At 39.3% G+C, this 22,057-nt stretch overlaps 1 long non-coding RNA gene across 1 annotated transcript in view; it reads left to right on the top strand.

The window, feature by feature from the left end:
• Window positions 1-9,277: 9,277 nt before the first annotated feature.
• Window positions 9,278-22,057, top strand: part of LOC108540410 (uncharacterized) — a 33,880-nt gene continuing 21,100 nt past the window's right edge. The window contains exons 1-2 of the long non-coding RNA XR_001888660.1: window positions 9,278-9,985; window positions 11,198-11,289. This is a non-coding gene — a long non-coding RNA (uncharacterized LOC108540410). The remainder of the gene's footprint in view (window positions 9,986-11,197; window positions 11,290-22,057) is intronic.

Genomic DNA, 22,057 nt, shown 5'->3' with positions numbered 1-22,057 from the left:
ATCAGGAATGAAAAGGGGGACATTAATGTTGACTTTACATAAGTATAAAGGGATTATAACAGAATACATTGAACACTCTTATGCCAACAAATTAGATAACCTAGATGAAATCAACAAATTCATAGAAAGACACACCTACCAAAATTGACCCAAAGAGAAATAGAAAATCTAAATAGACTTATAACAAGCAAAGAGATTGAATTAGTAATAAAAATTTCCTCCCAAAACGTCTCAGGGCCAAATGGCTTCACTGGTAAATTCTACCAGATGTTTAAAGAATTAACACAAATCCTTCACAAACTCTTTCAAAAAGTAGACGAGAAGGGAACACTTCCCAATTCATTCTATGAGGCTGATACTATCCTGATACCAAAACTAGGCAAAGACATCACAAGGAAAAAAAGATAAACATATCTTTTATGTATACAGATGCAAACATCCTCAATGATATACTAAGAAACAAAACTCAGCACATTTAAAAAGATGATACAACATGACTAAGTAGGTTTTATCCTAGGGGTGCAAGTTTGGTTCAACCTGTGAAAAGCAATTACTATAATATACCATATTAATAGAAAAAGTCAGATAATAATCACAATAATGCATAAAAGCATTTAATAAAATACCACACATTTCATAATAAAAACTAGGAATGGATGGGAACTTCTTCAATCTTACAAAGGACTTCTACAAAATATCCAAAGCTGACATTATATGTAATGATGAAAGACTAAAAGCTTTCTTCCTAAGATCAAGAAGAAGATAAAGATATCTGTTTTTGCCAGTTCTATTTAGCATGGCACTTTAGGTTCTATCCAGAGCAGTAAAGCAAGAAAAAGAAGGAAAAGAAGGCATTCAGATTAGAAAAAAGAAGTAAATCCATTTCTAACTGCAGATGATCTTGTATATAGAAAATCCTACAGGATCCACAATAAAGCTATTAGTATTAATATTAGTATTTATAAACAAGCAAAGTTGTAGCTAGAAGATCAATATACAAAAATCAACTGTATTTTTATACACTGGCAATGGACAAAATGAAATGAAATGGAAATACTCAGAAACAAAGTTAACAAAAAACTGCAAGAGTTACATACTGAAAACTACAGAACATCCTGAGAAAAAAAACTTTAAAAATCTAAATAAACAGAAAGATATCCCTGTTCCTAGACAGAAAAACTTAATATTGTTATGATAATATCTCCAAATTGATGTACAAATTCAGAGCAACGTCTTTCAAATTCTCAGCACTCTCTCTCTCTCTCTCTTTCTCTCTCTCTCTGTAAGGAAAAGCTGTGTAGTACTGGCATTAGGGTAAACATATAGATCATTGGTATAGGACTGAAGATTCAGAAATAAATTCACATTTATGATCAATTGATTTTTGGCTAGAGTGTCAAGATAATTCAATGGGGGAAAGATAAGTCTTTTCAATAAATGGTCCTGGTGCAACCAGAAATTCATGCACAAAAGAATAAAGTTGGATTCCTAACCTCACACCAGATAAAACAATTAACTAAAAATAAATTAAAGATCTAAATGTAAAAGCTAAAACTCTTTAGAAACATAGATGTAAAGCCAAAAGTGGTGGTGTATGCCTGTAGTCCCAGCTACTCAGGAGATGAGGCAGGAGGATCACTTGAGGCCAGAAGTTTTAGGCTGCAGGACACTTTGATGCTTGCACTTGTGAACAGCTACTGTACTCCAATCTGAGCAAAATAGCAAGACCTTGTCAAAAGAAAAGAAAAGAAAAGAAAACATAGGTTTAAATCTTTGTGACCTTTGATTAAGCAATGGTTTCTTAGATGTATTACCATAAGCATGAACAACCCTGCCCCTTACCCCCAAAAGGCAAGTTGAACTTAATCAAAATAAAAATCTTGTGCTTCAAAGGATATTATTAAGAAAGTGAGGTCGGGTGTGGTGACTCACACCTGTAATTCCAGTGCTTTGGGAGATGGAGGCAGGAAGATAGCTTAAGTCCAGGAGTTCAAGTCCAGCCTGGGCAATACAGTGAGACTCTGTCTCTACAAGAAAATAAAAAAAACTAACCAAGCATGGTGGCACAGCTGTCATCCTAGCTACTCAGGAGGCTGAGGCAGGATTGCTTGAACCCAGGAATTCAAGGATGCAATGAGCTATGACGGCACCACTGTACTCCAATCTGGGTGACAGAGCAAGAACCTGTCTCTAAAATAATAATAATAATAATAATAATAATAATAAAAGTTTAAAAAAAGAAAGTGAGAAGACAACATACAGAATGGAAAAAATATTTGCAAATCATATGTGTGATAAGAGTCTAGTGTCCAGAATGTATAAAGAACTCTTACAACTCAACAAAAAGACAAATAGCCCAATTTAAAAATAAGCACAGCATCTGAATGGATACTTCCCCACAGAAGATATGTAAATGGCCAATAAAGTGTGAAGATGCTCATCATTAGCCCATCAGAGAAATGTAAATCAAACCCTTAATGATATACCACTTGGTAAATGCTATTTGATAGCTATAATAAAAAAGGAAGATACTAAGAAGCCTTGGTAAGAATGTGGAGAAATTGGAACCCTCATACGCTGCTGGTGCGACTTTAAAGTGGTGCAGCTGCTTTGGAAAATAGTTTGAGAATTCCTTAAATGGTTAAACATAGAGTTACAATATGATCCAGTAATTCTAGTCCTAGGTAAACACCCAAGAGAAATGAAACATATGTTCATCCAGAAACTGGTACACAAATGTTTATAGCAGTATTATTCATAACAGCCCCAAATTGGAAACAACACAAATGTTCATCAACTGATGAATGGATAAACAAAATTGATATATTCATACAGTGGAATATCACTCAGTCATAAAAAGGAATGAAGTACTCATAAATGGCTGAGCTTTGAAAACATTATGGTAAGTGAAAGAAGCCAGTCATAAAAGGCCGCATGTTGTGTGATTTCATTTGTATAATATATTTAAAGTAGGCAAATCCCTAGAGATTGAAAGTAGCTTAGTGTTTGCCAGGGGCTTACGGTAGAGGGGTGGAGAGTGACTGCTACTAGGGATATGGAGTTTCTTTTTGGATCATGAAACTTTTCTGGAATCAGATAATAGTGATGGTTGCATAACTTTGGGAATATGCTAAAACCACTAAATTTTACATTTTAAAAGATAAATCTTATGGAATGTGAATTATATCAGAATTCAGATATAGTAGACTCCCTTGATCCTTGAGAGATGTTTCAAGACCCCCAGTGCATGCACGAAACTGCAGATAGTACTGAACCCTATGTATGCTACGCTTTTTCCTATGCATACATACATACCTATGGGAAAGTTTAATTTATAAAGGAGACATAGTAAGAAATTAACAGTAATAAATTAATAATGAAAATAGAATAATAATATACTGTAATAAAAGTTAGGTGAATGTAGTTTTTCTCTCTGAAAATATTGTATGTAATATTTCTGCACTGGGTAACTAAAACACAGAAAGGGAAACTGGATAAGGAGGGAGTATTGTGAAAGCAAGCATCTAGCATCTAGGTGTTGTGAAAGGCATTCAGGAACATTCTTTCCACAAGAAGCAGTCTTGTAATGCTCTATCCAATAGAATCCCACTTTTATTTAAAATGGCATAAGAAAATTTAAACTAGAATATAGTAAACAATGCTCACCTCTAGACTATTAATCATTTCATTTGTCCTTTTCACATTTATTCTTTATAATAGGTCAAGCTTAGATTACACATTATGTAAAGAAATAGGAAAATAAAAATAAAAACAGAACAATTCCTAAATGTCATTGCTAGGAGCTTTTGCTAGCTGGTGGGAAGGGCAGCCGTAAGAAAATGTTTCACAGACCTTATTCCACTTACAGAGACAAATGGTGCAATAGAAATCCCTACCTAAAAATTCAAGTTGGCCTAAGTCTAAACCTGTACATTCAAAGTGTCTGCCAGTATTTTTGTGTAGTTAAGGGTAAAGATCGGGGTGAATGGGTTTTCTGTTTGAGCAGGACTTGTGATGGGCAGTGTCTTTATCACTAGCAAACCCTTAGGCCATAGTTTGGAAGGTGGAGATTGAAGAAAGGAAAAGAAGAATGGCATTAGGTAATCATGTAAAGGTCTACTTTCAGGGTTTATTTTAGGATAAGTCTTTGTAGATTGTCAGAGCTGTTAGGAAGATTTTTCCATTTAATGTGATTTAGTTTAGACAGTATGATCTTTAAGAACTATTTGTCTTTCGGAAGTACGTGGGTGTGTGTTTTACCCACAGGGCACCGGCGTCAAGATGAGAAGATCTAAGTATATTCAGAAAGAGAATGGGGAGTCATGTCTCCACTTGACCCTGTCAGAGGGACCTTGAAAATTTTGGGAACTGGGTCACCAAAGGCCACTCTGGATTCACTTGTAATCTAGAGTGAATAGAAAATTCTATAATTGCTATTCTAGATAAGATTATTCAGATTTGAGAAATGGATTCCTGTTAGTTATTGTGTCCTATGGATTGTTCTGGTTGTTGAGACGAATTCTAGGGCAAGGCATGCCATTGTGGTGGTGAGGAGGTTGGGGTTTAAATGAATGAAGATTCTCATTGTGAAGAATTGAAATATGACCCTGACTAGGAGAGGAAGGTACTACAGGAGTCGTTCCAAGCCAAAAAAGCCAGCCCCAGCCGGGCACGGTGGCTCACGCCTGTAGTCTCAGCACTTTGGGAGGCTGAGGTGGGCGGATCATGAGGTCAGGAGATCAAGACCATCTTGGCTAACACGGTGAAACCCCATCTCTACTAAAAATACAAAAAATTAGCCGGGCGTGGTGGCAGGCACCTATAGTCCCAGCTACTCGGGAGGCTGAGCCAGGAGAATGGCGTGAACCCGGGAGGCGAAGCTTGCAGTGAGCCGAGATTGCGCCACTGCACTCCAGCCTGGGCGACAGAGCGAGACTCCGTCTCAAAAAAAAAAAAAGAAAGAAAGAAAAAAAAAAAGAATGAAGCTGAGCCATTGGGCAAACACGTGGATCAAATCAAGAACCACTACACTCACCACAAACACATACAATAAGCATTTTTAAGCTGTTAGAGCCACGCAATTATTTGTTCCTATGACCTTTGACTTCTGTTGGATCTCCCTGTGCTGGTCCACTCTTCTTTCACCTCTTTCTCTAGGCTTCAACTCTGCTCCCTTATTAGGTCAACATGTGTAGTTCCTGCATTACTGTATCATTTATCTTTACCCCAAGAAGTATGTAATTTTAATAGAAAAGGGAGTTCTCATTTAACTCTCTAATGACACAATTTTGTGACTATCTAAAGCAAGTCATTTAGCCTTTCTGAACCTTAATTCTCACATCTGTAAAACTGATGACTACTTACGTATTTCCCAGGCTTGCTGAGTAAAGCAATTATAAAACACTCATCAATGTGAAAAATAACGTAGAAAGGTTCTGTTCTCCACGCTTCAAAAACCTTTGCTGCTAAGAAAGCTGCCAATACCTGCTTTGGGCATTGTGGGTGCTGCAGACTAGGAGCTCTAAGGCATGTTCCCCATGCAGAACAACCAGTCCCAGAGAAGATACACTATGGGAGATTCTGCTGGTCTTACAAGAGAGGTGGAAGTCTAGAAGAGCCTCTTTCTTCCAAAGAAAGAAAGAAAGAAAGAAAGAAAAAAAGGGAAATAAATTAGTGCAGCCATTATGGAAAATAGTATGGCAGTTCGTCAAAAAACTAAAACCAGAACTACCACATGATCTAGCAATCCCACCACCAGGTATATTCAAAGAAAAAGAAATCAGTATGTCGAAGAGATATCTTTACTCCCATGCTTAGCACAGCACTATTTGCAATAACCAAGATATGAAAACAACCAAAGTGGCCATGATGTATATAACTGATATGGTTTGGGTCTGTGTCCCTGTCCAAATCTCATGTCAAATTGTAATCCCCAATGTTGGCGGTTTGGCCTGGTGGGAGGTGATTGGTTCAGGAGGCTAATTTCCCCCTCAATGTTGCTTTCGTGATATGTAAGTGAGTGCTTGTGAGATTTGGTTGTTTAAAAGTGTGTGGCACCTCCCCCATCTCTCTTTTCCATCTGCTTCAACCATGGAAGACATGCCTGCTTCTTCTTCACCTTTCACCATGCTTGTTAAGTTTCCTGAGGCCTCTCCAGCCATGCTTCCTGTACAGCCTGCAGAACTGCAAGCCAATTAAACCTCTTTTCTTTATAAATTGCCCAATCTCAGGTATTGATAGCATGCAAGAATGGACTAATGCAATAATGGAACATTATTCAACCATAGAAAAGAATGAAATATTGTCATTTGTGGCAACATGGATGAGCCTGGAGGACATTAAGTGAAAGAATCCAGGCACAGAAAGATAAGTAAGTCCCACATGTTCTCATTCATCTGCAGAAGTTCAAAAATTTGATCTCATAGAAGTGGAAGTAGAATAGTGGTAACTAGAGGCTGGAAAGTAGTGACTGGGAGGGGAGATAGGGTATAGGTTGGTTAATAGGCATAAAATTATAGCTAGACTACAGGGTTAAGTTCTAGTGTTCTATTGCACTGTAGGGTGACTATAGTTAACAATAATTTATTACATATTTTCAGATAGCTAGACGAGAGGGTTTTTTTTTTTTTTTTTTGAGATAGAGTTTCACTCTTGTCACTCAAGCTGGAGTGCAGTGGCGCAATCCTGGCTCACTGCAACCTCCACTTCCTGGGTTGAAGAGATTCTCCTGCCTCAGCCTCCCGAGCAGTTGTCATTACAGGTGCACACAACCACACCCAGCTAATTTTTGTATTTTTAGTAGAGACGAAATTTCACTATGTTGGCCAGGCTGGTCTCGAACTCCTGACCTCAGTTGATCCACCTGCCTCGGCCTTCCAAAGTGCTGGGATTACAGGCGTGAGTCTCTGCACCCAGTCTAGTAGAGAGGATTTTGATGCTCCCAACGTGGAGAAATAATCAATTTTGAAGTGATGGATATGCTAATTACCCTGATTTGTCATTACATATTGTATACAAGTACTGAAATATCACTTAGGGACAAGTGCAGTGGCTCAAGCCTGTAATCCCAGCACTTTGGGAGGCCAAAGTGGGTGGATTATCTGAAGTCAGGAGCTCGAGACCAGCCTGGCCAACATGGTGAAGACCTGTCTCTACTAAAAATACAAAAAAAAATTAGCCGAACAGTGGTGGGTGCCTGTAGTCCCAGCTACTTGGGAGGCTGAGGCAGGAGAATGGCGTGAACCCGGGAGGCGGAGCTTGCAGTGAGCTGAGATCACACCACTGCACTCCAGCCTGGGTGACAAGAGTGAGACTCTGTCTCAAAAAAAAGAAACAAAAAAGAGATATCACTCAGTACCCCATAAATACATACAGTTTTATGTCAATTAAAATAAGAATAATAATAAAAGAAAATGGGGGAAAAGAGCTGAGGCCTTGAGGAGCAGGTCACTGGGAAGAACAGAGCTACCTTGGGGTGGCTGCTGGTGGAAACTGAGATTTGGATCTGGTCTGAGGTGGGGATGTACAGCTGGGGATTCTGCACTGAGGCAATAGGAGCAAATGCCTTAACAATAGCCCGAGAACCCCTTTCCTGGAGTAACTGTGTAAGGTTAAAATCAAGGAACAAAAGTGGAAATCAAATCTGTACATCTGTAAATCACAATTTTATGTACTGCATAAACAACTTTTATTGTTTTCTTTTATTTTAAATGTTCTATGGTGTGTTTGTATACTCCGAACAAAATGACTTTAAAAAATAATTTGAAAATGAAAGAGATATAATAGCCCTAAACATAGAAATGGTAATATAATGACGGCACTTTAGGAATCATCAAAAAAGATACAATGAAGACTGAAAATCAATATGAAAAATGGTATAATGATACCAAAAAAACAAGTGTATGTATATAGTATAATTAAAACTATATAAAATATATACAAGAAAACTAGAAGGCAATATATGAAAACACTGATAGTTGTGTTATGAAGGTTTTAAAAATGTTTGAGCAATTTTAAAATTTTCCCCAATTTTAAACCTTTAAGACTGTTTTATTAATTCAAATCTTTACAAATATCTCAGGGCTTTTGGGGACAAAGGACAGCTAGGAATAAAACAAACCCAGAATACAAATTATTCACACGGAATGCTGTGACTCTGGGCTGGTGAGATTTAGGGATGGCTTCTACCAAGTGAAAGAAATGTGGGACCATGGATGGCAAATACAGGCTGTTCTCACTTCTTTCCGGGGGCTCACAAAGATGACATGGGCCTTGTGATCTTCAGAGAGTGAGCTGTGTCTTAAGAGTTACCAGGATTCATGCTACTCTCCAGATGTATTTGCTTTGTGTAATCCCTGAGCCTTCAATAAACACTGGTTTGAACACACTGGCCTTGTTTCTGCTCGTTGTGGGCAAAAAGGGAAGATCATTGTGGCCATCTCAGACTTCACTGGGCCAGAATGTCGTGCACGGGAATGGGTTAGGAAATGGAGTCAGGGGCTCTGGACTTAGCCCTTCCCTTCCCAGTAAAGACAGTGTCCTCCTGGTGATGCTCCGGAAGCTTCAGGGCTTTATTTGAGCTCTGGCTGGAGGCATTTCCCACCAGCTGTCAGGTGGCTTAGAGTAGAGGGAGTAGGTGGCCCAGAGCCACAGGGCAGCTCGTCTGTGGCTGTTGCCCAAAGCTGCTAACTTTGTGGTTGCTAAGTGGCCAACATTCATTAGCAGTCTTCAATTCTGTCCAGTTACAAAATGACACTCAAGATGCTTAATCTCCTCTTAAAACAGGAGCACTTTCAAGCTGTGGCTGAAGATTCCATATATCAGGATAGTCTCAGCAATGATTTTTTTTCTCTCAGAACCAATCATTAACTAAGTTGCTACCTCTTTAAAAATTTTGATCCACTCCTGCTTCTTCATCCCTGCTGCCACTGCCTGGGTGCCCCCATGATTTTATGTCTATGTTATTGCAATTGTCTGGGAATTATTTCACTGCCTTTGTTCTTAGGAATCTCACTCCAAAATGACCAGAATGCTTTTAAACATAGATTTGACCATGTTACGCCCATATTCAAAACCCTTCATTGATTACAGGATACAGTCCACATTTCTTAGTCTGAAATTTTAGATGCTTTAAAATTTCTCCCCATTCACATTTCCAACCTCATTTTTTTTAAACCACTGGTAATATGTTCTAACTACACAATACTACTTAAAAGTCCTTTTTTCTTACTGTCTTTTTTCTGTCTTTACTTCCTTTTTTGCTCTGTCCTTTCTCTTCATCTTATTTCTTAAAACAACAGGAACAACAACAAAAATCTCCATAAACATGGGAAATAAAATGAAAGAAAATTTACAATCTAATGACCTCAACAAATAATTACTTTAATATATTAGATAGTAGTCTAATATTTCTTCTGCGCACACTAATTCTGGGTTCTAAACATTTTAATTATTCTTCTTTCAAAGAAGTGGAGGTTCAGAGAAATCCAGACAAATTTTCTTCATTTTTTAATGTCACTCCTCATCTCTTGTTTTAATCACAGATTAGGCGGTATAAAATTTAGTCCTTAAATGCAGAAAAGCAAAATACCTACTGCACTTTTCTCTGACTCCATACATTGATTTCTGTTTCAAATTCCATTCTTGCCAAGCCTCCCCCACTTTTCCCTGAGCTGCATCAAATCCTCACCATCATCTAGCCCCAGCGGCATCGGCTGAGACCTGCATCCTGATTGTTCCTTAGGTGCTGTTTAGTGCCAGCCACTGAAGAAAACCCCCTTGTTTCCACCCACGTGGCCCCATCTGGTTTCAGGGCCTCCTCTGTGCTATTTTGGGGTGTGAGGAGATCATTTTTCAACGCCCACAGTGTGCGGGGGCTGGGAACTCTGCATCCTCCCCAATACTTTTCGTGCTGCTATTTCTTCTCAGGGTCTTGCCTCCTTTCCCAAGCTCAGCCTGTGGAGTAAAGCGCAGACCCATCGCTCGGGTAGCTAACGACGCCACCACCCTCTCTGCTTCTCCAACTCTCCTTTTCCAATCTTTTTCTAGTTTGAGTCCTTTCAGTTCTCCTAAGGAGCTAGACTTAAAAAACGTAGAAATCTGAAAAGACTCCTTTTTGGTGCTTGTTGCCGTCCTGAGTTCTTCCTGAGATGTAGGTCTAATCCGGTGTTTAAATGAAGGCAAAGGGCAAAGCAGAAAACGAAACACTGGGGAGGCCTTTAATATTTCTAAAATACTCTTTTGACACAATAGCAGAGAGAAAATTTTGCTTTCTGCTTTTTTTAGTTGACCATAAGTATCACCAAATATTATTACTTAGCCTTTAAAATAACTTTTAATACTTGCCTAATCATACATTGCCTAAATTCCAAGAGGCATGGGATTGGTTTTTTCTTTTTTTTCTTTTTTTCTGTTGTTTTTTGTGACAGCAACTCTTGCAGACTCTTGTTTCATTGCCCAGGCTGGAGTGCAGTGGTGTGATCTCAGCTCACTTCAACCTCCACCTCCCTGGTTCAAGTGATTCTTCTGCCTCACCCTCCTAAGTAGCTGGGATTACGGGCATGCACCACCATGCCCAGCTAATTTTCATATTTTTATTAGAGATGGGGTTTTGCCATGTTGGCTAGGCTGGTCTCGAACTCCTAACCTCAAGTGATCCACATGCCTCGGCCTCCCAAAGTGCTGGGATTACAGGCGTGAGCCACCATGTCCGGCTTTGTTGTGTTTTTTGGTTGTGAGGAATGTTGAAGCTCACTGTGAGGGGGCCAGAGGTGGAGAGAGGACTCTGGGAGAGGGAATTTGTATCAAAGGTGACTTCAGGGTCCTCAGTTTCTGGCTATCACTGCCAGCAATGAAACGATAGAAACATGAAGGTAAATTAGACACATTTATTTGAGTTTCTGACTGTGTTTATATTAAACAAAGAAGTTCTATGGTTTTGGGCTCCCCAAGAACCTGATGCTTTCTGAAAGATCAAATATGTACCTCATATCTTTTTGTTGTTGTTGCCATTGTTGTTATTGAGACAGTCTCACTGTGTCGCCCAGGCTGGAGTGCAGTGGTGCAATCATAGCTCACTGCAGCCTCAACCTCCCAGATTCAAGTGATCCTCCTGCCTCAGCCTCCCTAGTAGCTAGGACCACAGGCATGTGCCACCACTCCCAGCTAATTTTTTTTTTTTTTGAATTATTATTTGCAGAGACAAGGTCCATTATATTGCCCAGGCTGGTCTCAAACTCCTGGGCTCAAGTGATCCTCCCACCTTGGCCTCCCAAAATGCCGGAATTACAGGTATGAGCCACCAGGTTCAGCCTACCCCATGTCTTAGTGCAGTTCACAATTGGGTAGGTAACACCAAATAAGAGCATCATAGATATATGGAGAGCTTGAGAAAATAAGTAAAAAGGCTGTTTGCTATTTAAAAAATTTAGTCTGCTGGCCTTGATATAATATCCAGTACACTAGACTCTGATCCAATGGTTCAAGTTCAAATTTACTTAATTCTGTTTGCATATAACATGACATATCGCAAAGTACTTTCATGTCTAGAATTTCTACATAGAATGAATCCCAAGGTGGCAAATTTGTTGGAAGAGATGAGAAGATCAAGTGAATTATTTTGAAGCAGCCTTTGCATAACAAACACAAGACTTTTTCCTTAGATTGTGTATTTGGGCCAATGGACATCAATCTCCAGCCACCCTAGGGCACAGCTACTGAAGGTAGGTACAGGCTTGGGTGGTCTGACAGTCCTTCCTTGTTATGTGATCTTGAGCAACTTACATAACTTCTTTAGATGTTAATTTTCTCATTTGAGATATGAATAACCATATCTACCTATTAAGGTTATGATAAGGATTTGAGACAATGTAAAGTGCCTGGCACACAGTAGGTATTCAGTAAAAAGTAGCTATTATTCGTAAATATTATTCCCACAAAAGCATTTATGAGCACAAACAGGATAATTACAAAGGAAAGATGAAACTAAGAAAACAAAACAAAACTAACACCAACAACAAATTACTCAGCCTGTGATGATTGTCCTTTTGGGAGTTTTAAAAAGCTGATCATTGCTTGATTTCATGATATTATCCTTCCCCAGGCCCCACAAAGTATTATATGACATGTTTATTAGTTTAAGTGGTTTTGCTTCTTGAGACTTTAGAATTTTGTAACACCCTTTGTGCTACTGAAGATTCTCTGGGGAGTTACAAAACCAGTATCGAGATTTCCTTTTAAAATATTAACAAAAAAGTAAATAAATTATCTCTCTCTAACACAGGCAGAGCCAAGATAACATCTAATAAAGGGCTGGCTTCATACCTAGGCTGACAACAGAATGCTTGTCCCTTCCCTCTGTCTTGCTTCCCCTCGCCCTTCCCACAAATAAGCACTGGAAATTAAAAAGCTGCAATTCTACCCCAAAGTAATTACCTTGGTGCATAGATAGGACATTCCAAAGGGCAGAGAAGAGCATGTACTAACGATAAGAAAAGAAGAAAAACCAGAGAGTGAGGACCAGTGCGCATAGGATTCAAGAAGTAGCTCTGGACAAGAGCAAACAGGATGAAAACCCTAATGAGGATTTGGGAGGTGGAACACAGCCAAGGAGAGACGACTACAATATATACAACCCAGTTTATACTCCTGATGCTCATACAGCAATTGGGTTCAATAGTCTCCTGAAAAAAAAAAAAAGCTTCTCCTCCCAAATCTCTCCAAAAGCATAAATGCTAACTGCAGAAATGTCAATGAACTCTTACCTGAGAATGTTCTAAGCACTCTTAGAAATCAGTATTTCTTAGGAAACTTGAGTTCTTAGCCTAGTTCTGCTATTAATGATTTGGGAGAGTCTGAGGAAATTACTCTACCTGTTTTCACCCCAGTGACCTCATTCGTATTCTTCTGTTGAACAAGTATTTGTGTAGCAACTACCAGAAGCCAGGTATTATGATACATCTTGATGGCAAAATGGAGAATGAGAGAGGCATGGTTTTTGACCTTATGGAACTCACGGTGTAGTGGAAGTAGCCTAAATACAAACACAATGATGGTGAATCCAATGAAAGGTGAAGAAAGAACATTAGGCTGAAGCTGCATGATGGCCAGGGCACTGAGGCTGGCAAGACAGGTCAGCCTGAGGACTGACAGGGGAGGGGCCCCAGGGAAAACAGGCTGAGGCAAAGCCTCAAAGGCCATATGCTGCAGGGCCGTGGAGGCATAAGGAAGGCCAAACCATGGGTTTCATTTGAAACGCAATGGGAAGGCCCTAGAAAAACAAAAGCAGAGGTAGGATGGTTTATAAATATGTATGGTTTATAAATATGTCACATTCCTAGCAGTTTGAAAATTCTATTATTCTGACTATCCATCCTAAACACTTATGGCCCAAGTAGTCTCTTTAATATAAGAGAAATTTCTCCAACCTGAAGAATAGTCTTTGGATTAGAAAATCTCTTTTCCAGGTACCCTGTGACCTCTCCTCTCACCTTCTACATTCACCTGGCATGTTTATCTCTCTATCGTTGTGACCATTCCCAGGTCTGCAATTTCTTGGCATCTTCCTTCAAGCCCCACATCCAAGTATACTTCTCATACCTTGTTGACATTTGATGAACTATGTTCCAACTTGCCTTCAATTCCCTATAAACCCGGAGTGTCACCTGCCTGAAGCCTCTAGCTTTAGCATGCTAAGCCATGAGAATTCTTCTCCATGAAATCATTTACTTTCCCATAAAATTTGCTTGAGAACTGTTTAATAAGCTCCTTGTCAAGGAAGAGAGAAGGAACTCAACAAACATTTGTATTGTACCCTGCATCTCCCACAAAGATAAAGTTGTTGTCTCCAAATTACGGCCTCTGTAGACATCCTAAACCCTTTAGGCTTAAGTGTTTTAGGATATCCAGTGAGAATTCAACAAACATCACATGGCCGGGAACCATAACCACAACGTCTGCTTTTCAGCACTTTAACTGGTGGGATCTGAGCAAAGAACTGGCCTTTCAAGACTCCATTTCTCACAGAAGTACAGTAATTTCTTCCTCATGTGTTAATTTAGTTTGACAATATACTGCAGCTATTGTGCAGCTTTTGTGTTTTATGGTTTGACACAAGAAGGGACAGTTCTAATACCTTCGAATTTTGTATAGATTGTGGGTGCCCAAAGCTGACATTTTCCAGCAGCTGGTAAACAGCTTTAAGATTGAGAATCTCTTCCTTTTGCTCTCATTTGCCTGGAGAGTCGTAAATGTCATAGTCTTGTAACTTACGCACAAATAAAGCCCATTGGTAAGTCTGTAAAAGCAGTCTGGACACATGCACACAGTGACATATGAAGACACTTCATTATTTCTTTTCCTGGTGGCAGTGCAAGGAAAGAGCATGGAAGAGATACCCGCCCAGCTTCCAGATGAACTGCATGTTTAAAGCTTAGTTGAAAGATGTACTTAGCATTCAACTGAAACATGCAAGTCTGATGAAAGAGCTATTTTCATCAGGTTTTTCTACAGTTTAAACAATTTGGAATAAAAAGATTGGATTGTTAGATCAGAAAGAAGGGCAATTACAATGCACAGACCATTTTCTAAGAATAGTTGTACTTATTGATTAAGAATTTAAAAACAACCTCTTTCGTTGCCTTTTATGTTTATTCTCATCTTTTTAAAAAACTCTCACTCTACCTCTTTTTGTAGGATTATGTCTAACTACTGGTTATTTTTTTAAATTTCAGTTTCTTCAGAATTATCTGTTCATTTGTTTTCCAGAATGTTAAGTCCTCCTGGCAAAGTCTTACAATCTATTTTCCTTGAACCTATAAGAACCTTGTTAACTGTGTGATAAGCAGCAAACCAAACATTTGTGTAGTATCTATCTGCCTAGGAGATAAAGCTGTTCTTGCAATTAAAGTCCTGGAAGACATCAATAACCCCCTTTTGCTTTAGGCATTTCAGGAGAATTGCCAAGAGAGAAAGAGGGAGGGGAGACAGAGCTGGAGAGGGGGAGAGAAAGAGGAGAGACTGAGAGAGAGGAACAACTCTAGATGTATGAAGAACCTCAACCTCAATCTCTTGCAGTAAGAAAATGAGTATACTAGGGCAAATAAACATCTTGAAGAAAAGACTTCATTAGCAAATTGTTTTTTATTAGGTTTTTAAAATAAAGTTACTGCTTGATCTAATGCAACAATCTTGATTTTCTATTTTAGTTCAATGTATAGCTGTGTGTTGAATTTTCTAAGAGAATAAAACTGCTCATTAATTCCAGTAAATTCATTGAAAGAAAAGTTAATTATAATAATGTCCTTAGTTTTCCCCAAAGATTATGGATATGATGGGGCCTAATTCCAAATTTTTTTATAGACCATTTTTCCAAATGCCACATATCCAAATAAAGTTCAATTTTAAAGGCTTCTATACATTACAGAGTTTTCTTCAAAAGTTTTCTCCAGAGTCTAGCCAATTTGTAAACTGTCCTCAAAGCCACAGTGACCTACTTTGATGATTGAAATGCTTTATTTGAAAAGCAAAAGATAATTTTATGAAAATGCTTACATTAAAGAATACAATTATTACAACAAAATGATTATCAAAATGACTGCTCTATTGTTCAATGAATTATAGTTTTCTGTTATTCTAGAAATGAATGTGAGTTCCTTCATTTTCTAAATTAGAACCTTCTGCATGCATAATGTATGTTGGTGGTAACTGGTGTGCATGTGTGTGTCTGTTTCCCACCGCTCCCCTTACTTCAATAGCCAGTAAGTTGACACGGCTGCTATTTGTGAATATAACATATCAGGAATCTAAAAGAGTCAACATGAACTCTTTAGCACCTCAACTTACATTTTGGGTAGTTTCCTATGCGAGTCCTTAATGAAAATCATTCTCTTCCTTCCTTCCCTTTTCTCTCCTCTCCTGTTCTCCCTTGATGTCCCTCGGATAGCATTGGGGAAGACACTGCAATGTACGCAGCTAGTTTCTGCTGACCTGCAGCCTGCTCTTGAATTTGAAATTAGGTCTTCAACATGAGGCTGTCAGCATTTTACCAAAATACTTCATTGATGTGTAATAACACATTTAATAACACATTTAACAAATGGCAAAAAATCAATCATGATCTGAGAGATTTAGATCTCATTTCTGAATAGAGTAAGTTGAAGATTTCCCAGAGTTGTTTTCTTCTAATAGCATCAAAGCTACATTGGGATTGGCCCAGAAAGCTGTTAAGTTGTTGCAGGGGTCCGACGTCAAACTTGTTTCAGAGGAGTTAACCTAAGTGGCTTCTTGAGCTCCTTTTTTATTGGATTCTGGAATCTGGAGACCTAGAAGCCCTGGAATTTTTCAGAAGCAGTCACAAGAATTTCTGAGTTTTTGCATCCAAGGACTATTGAAAGGGACGGGTATTCCAATTCCTAAGCAGACCAGGGCTAAAGGAAAGAAGGAAGGAAAAGAGAGAGAGAGAGACAAAGGGGGTAGAAAAGGGAGGGAGGGAGGAAGAAAGGGAAGAAAGAAAGGAGGGAGAGAGGGAAGGAGGAAGGGGCAGATGAGGGAGGAAAAACAGCAAAAACATAAATTTGTTTAATATTTAAAGGTTAAACTTGTGGCACGTTTACCTCTGAACATTTTCTCTCCCACACACACGCACAGTGTATGCATGTGTGTGTGTGTGTGTGTGTGTGAGAGAGAGAGAGAGAGAGAGAGAGAGAGAAAGAGGAAGGGTACAGTTTGTTTATACTTTGATTTTCATTGCTTCACCTAGCCATCTTCAAATTCGTTCTCCTCTTGTCACAAACATTTCTCCTACTTTTAATCACCTATTTACCATTCCATTCCCCACTCTGCCACACTGCTTGCTCCAGTCCACCAAGATCCTGTGTTTATCCTGCTTGTTCAGCCTTCCCTGACCACCCTAGCCCAGAGCTGTTTGTCCCCTTGGTCTCCCACTTACAGTCTGAACTAGCCATTTGGCCCATATCAATGACAGCCTGGTAGTGCCACTTATCTCGTCTCATGTATAGGTCTTATCTGTCCAATTAGATTCAGAACTCTTAAGAGCAAGAGCTATTATCTTTTACTTTTTTCTTTTTTTTCTTTTTAAAAACTGTATTGCACATAAGAGCTTACACATAGTGGTAGGTGGTCAATAAACATTAGTTGATTAATTGGTCAATTAAACAGTTGAGAATATATTGTTTTATCAAGGCTACCTTGTTGGTTAAATAACTTGTCAGTTTAACAACCTTCATAAGCAAGAAAATTTTATTTGTGAACTAAACTTCAAGGTTCAAATTTGTGAAACTTCAGGATAGAAACAGAGGATAATTCTTCCTCTGTTCTGGTAGCAATGCCTTACATTTATTAAAATATCTACCCTAGCTGTAGTATCCATTTCGAATTAGAATTTTTGAGGAGATATGTGTTGGGCTATATAAAAAGAAAGAAAAGAATCAGTTACTGGTGTAGCATTATTATGATTTCACAACCCCTTTCAATACATCAAAATTTCTTCTCCAAATTTCTCCCTAGAAGTGCAATTTTCACAGTAGCCAAAGATCTACTTAAGACTAATTTCCCTTCCTGCTGTATTTTTGTCCAGATTGTACTGTTCAATTTAGATTAGAAGTCAGGGGGCATTTCTTTGTTGTTTCCTGGACAGGACTGAAAATAGAGTTTGTCACAACAAGAAGTAATTACAGAGCACTTAATATTTGTAAAGTGCTTTCCAATCTTGTACCAGTTTGTCTTTGAAGCAGTATTGTTGATGTGGGCTACTTATCTCCTGAATTTCCAGATGGAGAAAGGGGCAGAGAGGTTAAGTGGCTTGCCTGAAATTTAATAGTATGTTACTTGTAATGCTCCAGTATTCAGTATTAATGCTTCACAAGTCTTGAGTGAAAAAGGTTATCCATATTTTCTTTCTAGTTTTGAAGGCAAATATAATTCTAGGGCTACCCATTAGCCACTGTTTTGCAGGATAGTAGAATTATTTGGTTTGTGAATTTTAGTCCTTAAGAGATTAGAAGATACTTTAACAAAATAAAAGTAATTAAATAAGTTTTAAGTAACTTAGTGCATGAAAATAATCGTTTTGTGGTATAGAGGTGCATAAAAAACTATATAGGACTTTTTCACCACAGTAGCCAAGTAGTTGAAACATCAATTTAAAAGCTAACAATAAAGCTCTCTCTCACTAAATAGCTTTTAGGCAATTAGACTTCTATTTTACTTGTGATAATTTTATACATTGAGAGAAGGGGTTAGGGCCAGCCTGCAAGTGTGAGGTGAAGGGTGTTGGTGCAGATAGCCTGCCCTCACTGGATCTCAGCTTTCAGATGCCAACTTCCAGACCTGTCACTGCTAAACTCAGTGAGTGGTTTAGAGCCTTAGATTTTTTCCTATCTAGATTTATCGTAGACATTTCATTGCCCACAATCAGAGAAAGCCATCTTGGTATTCTATTTTACTCTGACGGCTTCTTGTGTTGTGATTGGTTTCTTTCTTGGGAGATGGGGAGCAAATGGAGGAGGGGAGCTGTTAATAAATGCACTATTACCCAGGTTAATTAGTACCTTTGCTCATATATGTCCAGTTTTCAGTTTGGAACAAGATTAAATGCCTCTAATTTAAACATCATTGAGGAAGCATTCTATGAAGCCCCTAAACAATATTTAAATTCTTGTCCCACAAGCCAAGGAGGGCCAAGGAATCTCACCCCTTTCAAGCCCATTAGCCCAGAATAACTTTAACCACGGTTTCAGGAAATCCCCTCTTTGATGGGGCTCTGGAAAAGTTGAATGAATAGTTACTGTTATCCTTACTTTATATATCAAGACACGTTTTTGACTCTATATACTATATATAGTATATAGAGTCAAATGAAAAATTCATCTTGGAAGTGACACCCCAAAGCAATCTCACTATGATAATCCAAGAATGTAACCACGGAACACATTTCTCTTCAATTTCATAGCTGGCATGTTTATTACCTATTTATTTAACTCTGTCCATCTCTGGAAAAACCTAACATTAAAGATGTTATTCATTTTTCAAAGTGTGCTTTTGGGGACAAAGGGGCAGAGCAAGAAGGTGGAATAGAAGGCTCCACCAATCGTCTCCCTGCCCTCCCTCCTCCCAGGAATACCAAATTCAACAACTATAAAAAGCTCCTTTGTAAGACTTACCAAAAATCAGGTGATTACTCACAGTATTTGGTTTTAACTTCATAACTTTGAAAGAGGCACTGAAGAGAGTGGGAAAGACCCTATTAATTTGTTAACACCACCCCTACCCCATCCCTCTACAGTGGCTGCATGGCATAGAGAAACCTGTGTGCTTGAAAGAAAGAGACTGCAGTGATCATGAGACTATGCATTGAACTCAGTGGTGCCCTGTCACAGTGGAAAGCAAAACCAATCTGAACTCAGCTGATACCTGACCATGGAGGGAGTGTTTAAATAAGCCCTAGCCAGAGAGGAATCATCTACCCCAGTGGTTGGAACTGGAGTTCTAGCAAGCCTTGCCACCATGGGCTGAAGTGCTTTGGGACCCTAAATAAGTTTGAAAGACAGTCTAGGCTACAAATACTGCAAGTTCTAGTGCTGAGCTGGCTCAGAGCCAGTGGATTTGGGGGCACATGACTTACTGAGACACCATCTGGGGAAGCTAAGGAAGTGCTCATACTGCTACTCCCCCAACCCCAGGTGAAACAGCTTTCAGCTCCAAAAGAGACCTCTTCTTTCCACTTGAAGAGAAGAGAGGGAAAGGTATAGAGGACTTTTGTCTTGCACCTTGGATACAGCTCAGCCACAGTAGGATAGGGCACTGGTCAGAGTCGTGAGGCCCCATTTCCAGGCCCTAGCTCCTGGATGACATTTCTAGACATACCCTGGGCCAGAAGGGAACTCACTGCCTTGAAGGGAAGGACCCAGTCCTTGCAGGATCCATCACCTTATAACTAAAGAGGTCTTGGGCCCTGAATGGGCCTTGGGTGAGACTATGAGATGTTCTGGCTACCCAGCACATTCGCAGCTCCAGTAGCTATGGGGAGAGAATCCTTCTGCTTGAGAAAAGCAGAGGAAAAAGTAAATCAGACTTCGTCTCGCACCTTAGGTACCAGCTTGATCACAGTATAGTAGAGCACCAAGTGGGCTCTTGGAGTCCCTCATTCCAGGCCTTGGCTCTTGGATGACATTTTTGGACCTGTGCTGGGCCAGAGGGTAGCCCACTGCCCTGAAGGATGAGTCCCAGGCCAGGCAACATTCACCACAAGCTGACTAAAGAGCCCTTGGACCTTCAGTGAACATTGGTGGTAGCTTGGCAGTACTCCCCATGGAACTGTGGTGGTGGCGGCCATGGGGTAAGCCTCCTCTACCTGTGGAAAAGGGGAGGGAAGAGTGGGAAGGACTGTGACTTGTGGTTTGAAGGCTAGCTCAAGTGCAACACAATAGAGCACCAGGTAGAATTCTAAGGTTTTTGACTCCAGACCCTAGCTCCTGGACAGAATCTTTGGGCCTGCTCAGGGCCTGAAGGAACGAGCCTGACTGACTTCACTACCTGCTGATTGCCGAGCACTAGGGCCTTGAGTGAACATAGGTGGTAGCCAGGTAGTGGTGACAGCAGGCCTTGGGTGAGGCTCAGCGCAGTCCCAGTGACCACAGGGATGCTTGTGTCATCCCACTCCCAGCTCCAGATGGCTCAGTACACAGAGACAGACTCCTTTTTTGGGGGCGGGGGGTGGTGGTGCAGGGAGAAAGGGAAGACTACAAGTGTCTCTATCTGGTAATTCAGAGAATTTTTCTGAATTATCCAAGACATCAAGGCAGTACATCTATGAGTCTGCAAGAACCACAGCATTACTGGGCTTGAGTTACCCCCTAATGCAAACACTGCTTAGATCACAATATTCAAGTCCTATTGAGTACCTGGAAAGTCTTCCTAAGAAGGATGGGAACAAACAAGCCCAGACCGTGAAGACTGCAATAAATACCTAACTCTTCAATGCCCAGATACTGATGAACATCAACAAACATTACGACTATCCAGGAAAACATGACCTCACTAAATGAACTAATTAAGGCACCAGGGACCATTCCTGGAGAAACAACAGAGAATTGAAAATAGGTATGTTGAGCAAAGTCAAAGAAATTCAAGATAAAACAGAGAAGAAATTCAGAATTCTATCAGAGAAATTCAACAAAGAGATTGAAATGATTAAAAAGGATCAGGCAGAAATTCTGGAGTTGAAAATGCAATTGAAACACTGAAGAATGCATCAGAGTCTCTTAATAGCAGAATTGATCAAGCAGAAGAAAGAATTAGTGAGCTTGAAGACAGGTTATTTAAAAATACAGTGAGAGGAGACAAAAGAAAAAAGAATAAAAAAGAATGAAGCACACCTACAAGATCCAGAAAATAACCTCAAAAGCACAATTTTAAGAGTTTTTGGGCATAAAGAGGAAGTGGAGAAAGAGATAGGGATAGAAAGTTTATTTAAAAGGATAATAACAGAGAACTTCCTAAACCTAGAGAAAGACCTAGAGAAACCTAAAGAAAAACCTCACCCAAGCAGATTTAACCCAAAGAAGCCTACCTCAAAACATTTAATAATGAAGCTCCCAAACCTCAAAGATAAAGAAAGGATCCTTAAAGCAGCAAGAGAAAATAAACAAATAACATACAATGGAGCTCCAATATATTTGACAGCAGACTTTTCAGTGGAAACCTTGCAGGCCAGGAGAGAGTAGCATGACATACTTACAATGCTGACAGAAAAAACTTTTACCCTAGAATAGTATATACAGTGAAAATATCCTTCAAATATGAAGGAGAAATAAGGACATTTCTAGAAAAACAAAAGCAGAGGGATTTAATCAACACCAGACCTGTCCTATGAGAAATGCTAAAGGGAATACTCCAATCAAAAAGAAAAGAACATTAATGAGTGATAAGTAATTACCTGAAGGTACAAAACTCACTGGCAATAGTAACTACTCAGAAATACACAGAATATTATAACATTGAAACTGAAGTATGTAAACTACTCTTAAGTAGGAAGTCTAAA

The sequence above is a fragment of the Rhinopithecus bieti genome, unplaced genomic scaffold, assembly GCF_001698545.2.
Source record: "Rhinopithecus bieti isolate Rb0 unplaced genomic scaffold, ASM169854v2 scaffold_18353, whole genome shotgun sequence".
NCBI classification, from domain to species: domain Eukaryota; kingdom Metazoa; phylum Chordata; class Mammalia; order Primates; family Cercopithecidae; genus Rhinopithecus; species Rhinopithecus bieti.
The sequence above is the reverse complement of the archived record's forward strand: the minus strand, read 5'-3'. Positions and strand labels throughout refer to the sequence as shown.